The sequence below is a fragment of the Dasypus novemcinctus genome, chromosome 11 (genome assembly GCF_030445035.2).
Source record: "Dasypus novemcinctus isolate mDasNov1 chromosome 11, mDasNov1.1.hap2, whole genome shotgun sequence".
NCBI classification, from domain to species: domain Eukaryota; kingdom Metazoa; phylum Chordata; class Mammalia; order Cingulata; family Dasypodidae; genus Dasypus; species Dasypus novemcinctus.
Window position 1 is genome coordinate 125461447 of NC_080683.1, and position 12905 is coordinate 125474351.

Sequence of the window (12905 nt, forward strand, 5' to 3'; positions counted from 1 at the left end):
CTCGCCACAGGACAGCAGGTCCGGGATCACTGCCAGCTGCTTAGGGGAAGACAGCATCACTTTGGTATGCCTTGATTTGGACAGTTTTCTCAGCCTGAAAACTGTGAGCTTGTAAACTAACAAATTCCCGTTGTGAAAGCTAATGCATTTCCTGGTGTGTGCTCTCAGCAGGTGGGCAAACCGTGGTAGTTTGAGACTGTGCGTCCCCCTGAACGCTGCATTCTTAAGGCTCTTCTATGCCTGTGGCTGTGAGCCTGTTGGGGGTGGGACCTTCCGGTTAGGTTCCTTCAATTAAAACACAGCATGTCTTAATCGTCTTCCTGGAGTCCTTTATAAATGAGATGAATATGTAGAGAGGGACACAAAGAGAGAGCCACAGAAGCAGAAAGAATGCCATGGAAGCCAGAAGTTGAAAGCAGAAGCCAAGAGAGAGACGAGCAAGGGACTCCATGTGCCTCGCCGTGGGGCAGAGCAGCCAAGGATTGCGAGCAGCCAGTCTCCAGGGAGAAAATGTCACCTGACGATGCCCTGATTTGGACATTTTCGTGGCCTCAGAACTGTAAGCTTGTAAGCCAATAAATGCTCCTTGTAAAAGCCAGCCCATTTCTGATATGTTGCTTTTGGCAGCCCAGTAGACTAAAACCCAAACTAAAATAGACATTGGTACTGAAGAGTGGGAGGCTGCTATTGTAAGTATCAAGAAAGGTTTTAAAAAGTCTTGATAACTGGCTACTGGATAGAGAAAGGAAGAGTTGTGAGGTGCTTGATAGAAAAGGCCAGACTGTCTTGAAGAGACTGTTGGTAGAAATACAGCACTTCCAATGAGGCCTTAGACAGAAATGGTGAATGTGTCATTGCAAACTGGAAGAAGGGTGACCCTTGTTTTAAAGTGGCAGCCAACTTGAGGAAACTGTGTTCTGATGTTAGATGGGAGGCAGAATTTGAAAGTGATGAGGTTGGATATTTTGCTGAGGAGATTTCCAAACTAAATGTGGAATGTGCAGCCTGGCTGCTCCTTGCAGCTTATAGTAAAATGTGAGAGGAAAGGGATGAGCTGAGAACTGAACTCCTGGACACAAGGAAACCAGAAATTGATAGTTTGGAAAATTCTGAGCTTCTGGAAAGTGAGTCCCCAGAGAATAGTGCTCCGGAAAGATCTGTATGAAAGGAACCTCTGCCATCATGGACTGAAAAGGACAGAAAAGGGACAGATTGAAGGAAAAGCCACTTCAAGGGCAGACCCATGGAAACTGAGGCCTGGACGAAAGACATCTCCTCAGGCCAAGAGCGAGCCCACCTATGTGTGTGGACAGGGGGCGTCTGAGGCTTGGAAAGGGCAGGACTTCCAGCCCAGATCCAGTGGACGTGCTGCTCACCCAGCTTTCTCAAATGCCTGGGGGTACTCTTAGAGGCCAGCTCCCACCCCGATGCGTGGCGAGGGTGGGCTGGGGTCCTGGCTGCACCCCACTCTTCTAAGGGGGTCGAGCCTGGGCCTGGAGATTGTGAAGAGTTTGCCCCTCACCCCAGGGTTCTTGGGGTGGGGTCTAGAGTCCAGCCGCCATGCCGATGCTTGGAGATGCTGGAACCTTCACCCAGTGTTCGGGGAGAGCAGCGCCACTGTGCAAGCACCTGAAATTGTCGGGCCACCACTCCATCAAGCCTGGAGGACAAAACATTGTTCTACAGATGGCACTCAGACCTTGAAATCAATGGGATACGTTCTGCAGGGTTTCAGAATTGTTTAGGATCCATGGCCACTGTTTCCCTTCCAATTTCTCCCTATGCCTCTGTATTTAGTCAGCCAAAGGGTGCTGATATAAAATACCAGAAATGAGTTGGTTTCTATAAAGGGTATTTATTTGGGGTAGGAGCTTACAGATACCAGGCCATAAAGCATAAGTGACTTCCCTGACCAAAGTCTATTTTCATGTGTTGGAGCAAGATGGCTGCCCACGTCTGCCAGGGCTCAGGCTTCCTAGGCTCCTCTGGGCTCAGCTCCTCTGTTTTCTCCACAAGGTCAGCTGCAGACCATGAGGCTCTGTAGGCTTTGCCTCTCTCCACAAGGTCAGCTGTAGACTATCAGGTGAATGGATCTGTCTCTCTCCCTGGGTTTTCTGCTGGGTCTAAGGAGCCACCTCTATTCCTCTTTGTTCTTCTCCTAACTCAGGTCTCTCTTCCTGGGGCTGGCTTCTCTTTCCTCTGTGTGCTGACTTCCTGGGGCTCCAGCTTAAGTCTTCAGCATCAAACTCCAACATCAAAACTCCAACATCAGATAACCCTCAACTCTGTCCTTTGCCATGCCTTTCATCTGTGAGTCTCCACCCACCAAGGGGTGGGGACTAAACAGCCTAGTTAAGTGGCCCAATCAAAAGCCCAGGTACAGACCAGATTGCAAACATGATCCAATATCTGCTTTTGGAATTCATAACCATATCAAACTTCTACAGCTCCTTTGTCTACTGGAAGCAGATAGGTTGTTCTTCAGGTTCCACATGTCCACAGCCAGAGGGGAACCTGCCCAGGACTGACCACACCTGTAACAGATTTGATGAGACTTTCTACTTAGCATTTTTACTGACATGACTTAAGGCTTTTGAGATACTGTGACGGAATGAATGCACTTTTCATATGGAAAGAACATGATTTCTTGAGGTGGAGTGTGGTGAGTTGGAGCTGTATCTACCCCAGAAAATCATGTTCTCCATTCCTGAGGGTGTAAATGGACCTTTTGAAGAGGTTACCTCAGTTAAAGCATAACCCAGGGTATGTCTTAATCCTCTTACTGGAGTCTTTTATAAGAGAATGCAATTCAGACAAAGAGAGAGAAAGGCACAGAAGATGCTGAAAGCAACAAAACCCAGAAGAGAGGGGAGAGACCAGCAGATGCCTCTGTGTGCCTTGGCATGTGATGGAGGAGCCCAGGAGCGCCGGCAGCCAGTCTTTGGAAGAAGGTATCATCTTGACAATGCCTTGATTTTGACATTTTCGTGGCCTGTATACAGTAAGCTTGTAAACTAATAATTTCCCACCGTAGAAGCAAACCCATTTTATGGTATCTGCTTTGGCCACCTAAATTATCATAGTATCTTGGTCAGAAGGGAAACTGAGGCTGGGCAGAGGTGGGACTGGGGTTCGGGGCTGAGCTCAGTCGAGCCTGGGGTTGGGGTCAGGGTTGGCACAGGGCCAGTCAGCCAGGCCTGGGGTGGGGGTCGGTGCATGGGGAGAGGGCCCAGGCCCGGACTCACGGAGAACCCAGGGGCCACCCAAATGGCGCGTGGCTCCAGTTCCAGGTGACTACCCAGAGCACGGGTGACGGCGCCACAGCAGGGCAAGTCTGTAGGATGCAGAAGAGGCAGAGCCGAAAGGGGCTTCTGAGGACCACTCATCTCCGGGGCACCCCATGTGTGTTGGAGGGACAGACTTAGCTGACTTTTGCCCTCTGCCCAAATAGCTCCAGTGACCAGGCACTTGCCCGCGGCCGGGGAGGGCTCCTCCACCTTCCTGATGGAAATCTGCCCGTCCCTGATCTTGCCGGGCAGTTGGCGCTCCACCCACTGGAGGGACACGTGGCAACTTACTCCACCAAGCGCGTGGCTTCGCTTAGCTGCGTGGGCACAGCTGGGAGTCGCTCCTGGAGACGTGTGGGCGCTGAACGGCTCCTCTTCCTTCCCCACCCCAGCCACGAGGCTCCTAAACCCGGTCAGACCACAGGCTTACTGCAGTCTGGGCGTCCTCTGGGTGCTGCACGGGTGCGTGAACCCCAACTTTTTTCTAGCAGGGCACCGAAGGCTGCACTAACTTCGTGAGCGGTCGTGGGGCTCTCCCGGGCAGCGGGCACAGAGCACCGCAAGCTGAATTCTTGCAGGCACAAGAGCATCTGCCCACTTCTGGAGGCCGGGGCCCAACTTACAGCATCAGCAGGAAAGGCCTCGGGATCTTTCCTGAGCCCAGTGGATTAGGTCTCACCCGGCCCAGTATGGCCTCATCCTAGCTGGAGTCCAGCTTCCAGGCCCGCGGGGTGGGGTACGGCCAGGCCTCAGTCCTGCCGGGGCTCTGGGGGCAATGGGCTGGAAGCTTCCATCCCCAGCTGTCAGCCGTCGGCTGAGGGTTGCCGGGGAGGCAGAACCCCAGGCCATGCTTCAGGCCCACGTGGGCTCCTAACCCCAGAGAAATTGTCAGGCAAAAAAGGGCTGCAGGTGCTGATGCTGGAACCCGAGGGCCGCCCCACGTCGGGGTGAGGGTCAGTGGGGCATGGGCACGCCAGCAGCATCCCCTACAGCCCTGTGTGCGCACAGACACGGCGTCCATCACAGCTGCGGGCACGGGCACAGGTTACACACGGCAGAGTCGCCAGGGCAGACCGGAGGGCCTGCAGTGAGAACAGGCACCTCCGGGGTCAAGAAGCACCCCACTATTTCTTCATGGCAAGCAGCACTCAAAAAGGAAAATTAAAGTGAAACTTCCCTTCAAATGGATTCAGTGTTAGCCTCTGTATTATTTATTTGCAATGATTCCTCAGCTTTTCTCATTTGTTCTAACACAAAAGTAAGAAAATGCATTGTAAAAGTTTAGAGAATTTATGGAAGAGGCAAATCTATACTTACATCCTTCATGTATTAACAGTACAGCTATTTTGATTTTTCCGAGTGGTTTTTGTGTAAACAGGTTTGTTTTTAACAAAGTTAAGATCGCCTTCCATTTATGATTTTGTTTCCCTCCTTTCTCACTTATCTTTATGACCCATATCAGGAGTTTCCACTAGCTCTGTCCTGAAGACTCACCTGCTTGGGGCATGTGACAATTTGGAGATATTTTATGAATCCCAAAAAGAGAAAGGTCGTGTTTGTAAACTAATCTATTCCTCTGGGTGTGATACCCTTTGATTGCATTAAGTTCAGTTGCAGAGACTTTGATTAGATTACTTGATAAGGTCGATTTGGGGCTTTGGTTGGACTGTGTCAGTGGGGCACGACTTGGGTTGAGCCTCCGCCCCTTTGCTGGAGAGACACAGAGACAGGAAAAGGGAGCCGCCATGTTTGCTCCCGCCATGTAAGAGGGAGGCTGGGCCGCAGAGCAGCTTGAGAGGACACCTGCTGTGTGCCTGAGAGTGCCAGCTGAACCTAGGAAGAAACTGGGCAGCCAAGACTGATGAAGGAGGCCCTGAAAGGGACAAGCCCTCGGCCCGGCTGCCCTCGGCCAAGCTCCAGCCTCTACGGAGACCACCGCCATCTTGCTTCCCCACATGGCAGCTGACTTGGGTGAGAGAGCACCTCTTAGGGAGCCCTGTTTTGGACTTTTCATGGCCTTGGAACTGTAAGCTTTTACCCAAATAAATCCCCTCTACAAAAGCCAACCTATTTCCAGTCCTTTGCTTCGGCAGCCCTTTGGTAAACTAAGACAGGGCATTAGGCAGTGCCCTGGCCCCGGAGACTCGGGAATTCTGAAGGAACTAATCCAGACCCAATTCTCAGGTGAGGATCAAACAGGAAGCAGCACTGCAGATGAGTGGAGGGTCCCGGGCAGCTGATTCCAGGAGAGGAGCAAAGCCTGACAGAGAGAAAAATAAAACATCAGGTCATGAGAAGACGGGATCTGGGCAAGACTCCGCCACAGAGCTCGGGGCAGGAAGGTGATCCACCCCTCGGGCTGACTCGGCACCAGCACCTGGTTTTCTTCAGCTGTGTCCCCCACCCCAGTACATGGACAAGGTAGAATAAGCCAAAGCAGGAGCAGGGAGGGCCTCTAGGCTCGAGGAGAGCCCCAGGGTGGACTGGAAGACTGGGGCTGCTGGACCAGGTGGGGACCCCCAAGGCACCAAGAAATGGAGCAGGTGGCACGAGGGCAGAGGCCGAGGGCAGATGGCACGAGGGGTGGAGGGGATGTGCTGCTGAGACGCAGTGGCGGAGGAGGTGCAGGAGTGGGCACATTAAGCATATAATACACTCCCCTTCTCCAAAGGCGCCACGGAGCTGGACTTGCAGCTGGCACCTCCTGGAATGCCCTGCTTGGTGGTCACCAGCCGAACGGCCAGGGAGCAGGGAACGACCGACAGCATTTCTTACGGACGTTCTCAGCGTGCTGCATGAGCTTTACCCACGTGGACCTCCTCTCGCCCATTTGATCACTTCACTGTGGTTGCACATTTAGATTGTTACTAATTTTTTGAATCCTATAAATAGTGTGAGGAATTATTTCATGCTAAGAGTTTTCAATATATAACATTATTTCTTTACATTGGTCTCTAAGGTTGTTACCAGTTATTTTTAATTCTCTGTTAAACAAATGTGTTAATGGCAGTACATTTGACCTTGCAACATTCTTGAGATAGGACTTAGTCTCCTCATCTTAAAAATGTGGAAACTGAGGCTCGGCAATATGAAGGAGCTTGCCTGAGATCACAAAGCTGTCAACCTGTAAAGCTAGGGCCACCCCACCAAGATCCAACTCCCCCCATTGTAATCCAGTGCCCTCCTACGATCCAGTGGTCCCCTATGATATGATCCAATGTACGCCACTGTGATCCAATTCCCCCTATGATCCAGTACCATTACCATTACTCAGTGCCCCCAACATGATCCAGCACCCCCTATGATCCAGTGCTTCCCACCATGGTCCAGCACCCCTATGATCCAGTGTCCCTTATGATCCAGTGCCCCCACTGTGATCCAATGCTCCCCATCATGATCCAGCACCCCCTATGATCCAGTGCCACCCACAATGATCCAGTGCCCCATCATGATCCAGTGCCCCCCACCATGATCCAGTGCCCCCCACTGTGATCCAGTGCCCTCCTACGATCCAGTGGTCCCCTATGATATGCTCCAATGTATGCAACTGTGATCCAATGCCCCCTATGATCCAGTGCCCCCCACCATGATCCAGTGCCCCACCATGATCCAGGGCCCCTCACCATGATGCAGCACCCCTATGATCCAGTGCTCCTTATGATCCAATGCTCTACCATCCCCCTTCCCCTGATGCACAGCTGCATCACTTTTAACATTTTGCCACCTTTGCCATATTGCCCTATCCCTCCCTCCATCCATCCATCCCTTCATCCATCCTTCCATCCTTCCATCCCTCCCTCTATCCTCTGAACATCTGAGAGCAGGTTGCTCACATCATACTCCTTGAACACCTAATACCTCCATGTACATTTCCTGTGAACAAGGATATTCCACTTATGTAATCACTACAAGTGCAATTACTGAGTTTAAGAAATTTAAGATTTATATAAAGCACACATTCTATATTCTAATTTTTTCTTATGTCCCAATAATGCCATTTAGAGCCTTTTCTCCTCTATTCTTAGACCTCATTGCACTTAATTGCCATCATCTCTTTAGTTTCTCCTTTTTTCTTATTTATTCATTTACATTAAAAAAATATAAGAGGCTCCCATATACCTCACTCCTCACAACCCCCACCCTCCCACACCAACACCTTCTTGGCACATTCATTGCATTTGATGAATATATTTTGGAGCATTGCTACATGGCATGCATTAGAGTTTACATTGTAGTTTACACTCTTTCCCCATACACTTAGTGAGTTATGGCAGGATATATAATGTCCTGCATCTGTCCCTGCAGTATCATTCAGAACAACTCTAAGTCCCGAAAATGCCCCCATATCACACCTCTTCTTCCCTCTCCCTGCCTTCAGCAACTCCTGTGGCCACTGTCTCCACATCAATGATATAATTTCTTCCATTGCTGGAGTCACAATAATTCTATAGTAGATTGTTCATTGCTTTGCTGTAGAAATACTACTTATTTGGGAGTGTTGATCTTGTATCCCACCACTTTGTTGAAATGATTTATTAGCTCTACAAGCTTTGTCGTGGACTTTTCAGGATTTTCTGATATAGGATCCTGTCATCTGCAAATAGGGAAAGTTTTATTTCTTCCTTTTAAATTTGGATACCTATTATTTCTTTTTTTTTTTTGCCTAATTGCTCTGGCAAGAACATCCAGTTCAATGGTGAATAACAGTGGTGATCGTGGTCATTCTTGTCTTGTTCATGATGGTAGAGGGGAAGTTTTCAGTCTTTTCACTATTAACTAAGGCGTGAGCTCTGGGCTTTTCATATATTCCCTTTATCCTGTTGAGGAGGTTTCCTTCTATCCCAGTGTGCTAAGTGTTTTCATTAAGAAAGAGTGCTGGGTTTTGTCAAATGCATTTTTGCACTAATTGAGATAGTCATGTGGTTTTTTTCTGTATTCTTTTAATGTAGTGTATATTACATTTATTGATTTTCTTATGTTGAACCAACCTTTCATACCAAAGACAAATCTCACTTGATGTGTGGTGTATAATTCTTTTAATATACTATTGGATTCAGTTTGCTGGTATTTTGTTGAGGATTTTTTCATCTATATTCTTAAGAGATCTTGGTCTGTAGTTTCCTGTATTTGTGGTATGTTGATCTGGCCTTGATATGAAGGTGATGTTCACCTTGCAGAACGATTGAAGGAGTGTAACCTCCTCTTCAATTTTTTTGGTAAGAGTTTAAGCAGAACTGGAGTCAAGTTATCTTGGAATATTTGGTAGAATTCCCCTATGAAACCATCTGGTCCTGGATTTTTCTTTGTTGGGTGGTTTTTGATTACTGAATCAATATTTTTAAAAGTAATTGGTTTGCTGAGACCTTCTATTTCTTCTTGAGTAAATGTAATGTAGGTAGTGTGTATATTTATAAGAATTTGTCCATTTCATATAGGTTGTCTAATTTATCAGAGTACAATTGTTCATAGAATCCTCTAAAGTTCTTTTTATCTTTTTATTTCAGTGGGATCAGTCATAATATCTCCCTTTTCGTTTCTGATTTTCCTTATTTGTATTCTCTTTCTTTCTTTCTTTCTTTTTCTTTATCGGTCTAGCTAAAGGTTTTTCAATTTTATTGATCTTTTCAAAGGACCATCTTTTGGTCCTGTTGATTCTCTCTACTTTTTTTTTTTTTTAAATATTTCTATTATTTATGCTCTAATCTTTGTTATTTCCTTCTTTCTGTTCACTTTGGGTTTAATTTGCTCTGATTTTTCTAGGTGTTCCGGTTTTGGAGTTAGATCTCCAGTTTGAAGGCTTTCTTCTTTTTAAATGTAAGTACTTAATGTAGAGCTATAAATTTGCCTCTCAGCATTGCCTTTGCTGCATCCCAAGTTTTGGTATATTGAATTTTCATTTTCATTCATCACAAGATATTCCCTAATTCCCTTCTGATTTCCTCTTTAACCATTGCCTATTTAAGAATAAGTTGTTTAATTTCCACTCATGTGTGAATTTTGCATCCCCCCCCCCATTTTTGATTTCTAGGTTCATTCTTTTATGGTCAGAGAATACACATTGTATGACTTCAATACTTTTGAATATTTTAAAAAGGTATCAGGGATTGAATCTAGGACCTAGTACATGGAAAGCAGGTGCTCAACCATTGAGCTATACCTGCTCCCTATTTTTGAACTTTTTGAGACTTGTTTTGTGACCTAATATATAGTGTATCCTGGAGAATGACCCTTGTGTACTTGAGAGGAACATGTATTCTGTTTTTATTGGCTGACATGTTCTATATATGTCTGTTGGCTTAGAGTATCAGTCCAGTCCTGTATTTCCTCACTGATCTTCTGGATGGGTGTTCCATCCACTATTGAAAGTAGTGTTAGTCTCTTGTTATTAATGTAGATTCATCAGTTTCTCACTTCAAATCGGTCAGTATTTGCTTCATCTATTTTGGGGCTTTGCTGTTAGGTGCGTATATATTCATAATTGTTACATCTTCTTGTTGAATTGCCCCCTAAGAGGGAGGGAGGGAAGGGGAGAGAGGAGGGAGGGTGGGAATCTCAGTGCCTCAACATCAGAGTGTCTCCCTCATAGCATGAAGTCGCATGGAGCCCAGGGCCCCCCTCTTCCTGGCAGCAGCCCCCGTGGGACCCCCTCACCAAGTCTTCAGAGACTGAGCAGGTGCGAGGCGTGTGCGGTGTGTCAGGGGAGGCTCCTTGGCCCTGGAGCTCAGTCATGACCCTGAAACCTGCCTGCCAGGGAGGCTGGGGACGTAGCTGCCCCAACACGCGGCCGGCGGGGACCCTCCCTGTGGCCACCGCCACCACCCCCACCTGCAGGAAGAGGAAGAGCTCAGGGCCCCACGTGCATTTCTAGGCCCGCAGGGCTCCCGCGTGAGGACGGCCAGGTGCAGGGGAGCCGGATCCAGGACGATCCAAGAGCTGCCCCGAGGTGCGAGTGCGAGCCAGAGTGCCCGCCCCTCCCTTCGCCCGCACCACCGCCCAGCGGGTGGAGCTCCCGAGCCAGCTCCTCTGCCCCGTGCTTGTCTCCCAGGGGAAGGCCGATTCCGCCCTCTTGTCCCCTAGGGTACGTGGGCAGGACGTTTCGTGTGGGTCATCTGGGCCAGACCGCACTGTTCCCGGGAGCCCAGGGGCAAACGCCGCTGCCAGCTCCTCTATGAGGCCCGCAGGGAGGTCAGCCGCCGCGCAAAGGGACATTTAATTGACCCTCGTAGTGGGGAGAGGAGGAAGTGTTTTCATGTGACCAAAGACACCAGGAAAGCTTTTAACTTTCTTATAATTTTCACTTAAGTTGAAATTAACTTCTCTACTTACTGCCTAAATTGTTAAACGACTGGTTAAAATGTGATGGGAGTGGGAGCAAAACTCATACAGCTACAGGATTACAGCAGAACCTAAGTGACAGACGAAAGCCTTTTCTAGGAGAGGTCTGATAATTGCCTAACAGTTTCTGCACATTCAGGCAGATAAATCTGACTTGACAAAACACAATCTACGTCTTGTTAAGACATCCACCCTTTACTAGTGAGTAGATACAGTCTATTTCTCCTGTTAAAAAACATCCTTTGCTGGAAAGACAAGGTGCAGCCTCGCTGGCACTGGGTCACAGAGGGCAGGTCTGAGGCCCACAGAGATGGACTTCGGAGGGTGCTTTGCGCTCGAGTGCCCCCCAGCCCGGCGTGGCCTCCCCGAGGGGAGACGAGGCTGTCCTCTGCGGCACCATCTTCCTCCACTTCTCTGAGCAGGTCCGGAGAGCCCCACACCTGAGCAGGTGGTGAATGTCAAACGTTGGCCTGGCCCAGGCTGACTCACCTTCAGAAAGACTCCTGGTCCTCGGGCTTTGTCGTTCCCCCAGGGTGGACTCGAGGTCTGAGATCTGACGCCCTCGAGGGTGGAGGAGCCACCTGCTTTCCCCACTTGACTGTCCTAAACTGGCCCCACGCAGAGGCCAAGCTAAAGGAAATGCGCACGCAGGAAAGATTTCCTTTCCCCCACGATTGTCTGGCTGTTGACCATTTCTCTTGGCACATGCAGGTAGAACTGAAGGGCAAATTTCATTTTTCTGGCTCTTGGGTATGTCAATGTCATGATACTGCTGAGCTTTAGGCATAATGTAGAAAGCCGTTTACACATAAAAATGAAAGTGGCTATATTCTTCTTCCTTAGAACAACTTAGAAGATTTTAATTTCATCTGCAAATGTTTGTCACAAGATTAAAACACACTGTCTCTGTAAATTTAAAATTTAAAAATAAGCCTTTGTTTCAAGCTGATCCTACTTAAACTGCAGTCCAGAAAGACTGATAAACATGAAAAATAAACTTTCCTGTCATGGCCACAGTTAAAGAAAGGAGAGGAAAATTCTTTTTCATTTGAAAATCACAAATCATTGAATCTTTCAAGATGCTGGGAATAAAGGCTGACATATTGATGAATTATTTCCTTCACAAGGACCTCTGCCCTCCCTATTCGGAAGCAAAGCTTGTGTCCACCGCTGTCCAGCTTGAGCACGTAGCAGCTCCGCGGGCCGTGGCCGTCCTTCCTCAGGGATTCTGAAGGAAAAGGGCACGAGCTGCTTTCCTGGAGCACCTTATACACCGTCCAAGCAGGACTGCGGTTCTTTCCTTCCCTGAGACCTGTAGGTAAAGCGAGCACCACAAAACGTTGCACACTGAGTACTTTGCTGCTGGGGGGGGGGGGGGCACGGGGCACGAGACCCCCGGCCTCCTCCGAGTGCTTCTCCCTGCAGACCTGCGCCCCGCTGCTGCCCACCACCTGCCCGCCTCTGGGGGCTTCAGCAGATCGCTCTGCAGCAGCTCACGAAAGGGCAGCGGGCGCCTCCGAGGCAGGGTTCTCAGCCCACCCAACCTCAGGGACCCCCGGGAAGGTGGAAAATGAGAAACACCCTGCCCGGCTCGCCCCGCCCAGCTAATGTGGATCTCGGGAAGGGGGACCAAGCGTCTGTCTGTTCTAACCCTTCCAGCTGCGTGTGCTCTGCAGCCAGCTCTAGGATCACTGCCCTGAGGGTATGAACAGAGAAACCAGGTTTTAAAAACGCAGTCCTCAAGAGCTGTGCAAAAAGCTCTTTTGAGAAAGCGCCCTGCTCCTACCTGTAATCTCAGCTCCCACTGATTAGAGCAAACTACGGCTCAGGCACAGCCCAGGGGCATCCCCTCCCCAGAGTCCCCAGAAGAAAAGCCACGGTAAGGGGCAGCGGCAGCAGCTCTCGGGCAACGGCCAAGGCCGCCCTCCTGCCTGGCTCCCCGCAGCGTCGCGCCTCTGGTCGCAGCTGCCCCCGCCACAGGCTGAAACCAGGCGTGTTCACCTTGTAGTAATATCTCTTTCCATGCCAGGGGCCATTTCCCCATCCACAAAGGCTCAACCCTGCCAAACCCCCCAAACCTCCTTAGCCTGTGATTCCCACGTACACAGTCGGAAAAATAACAGCAGCTATATTGACACGTGGATGGGAAGATTAAAGGGCAGGACACGCGATGGCCATCGGCTCCTGCCATTTGGTGCCTGTCAAAGCTGCCGTGCCTTTCTCCCTAGCTCCCCGCCTTTCTCTCTAGCACCCTCTTTCTAGCACCCCCCTTTCTCTCTAGCC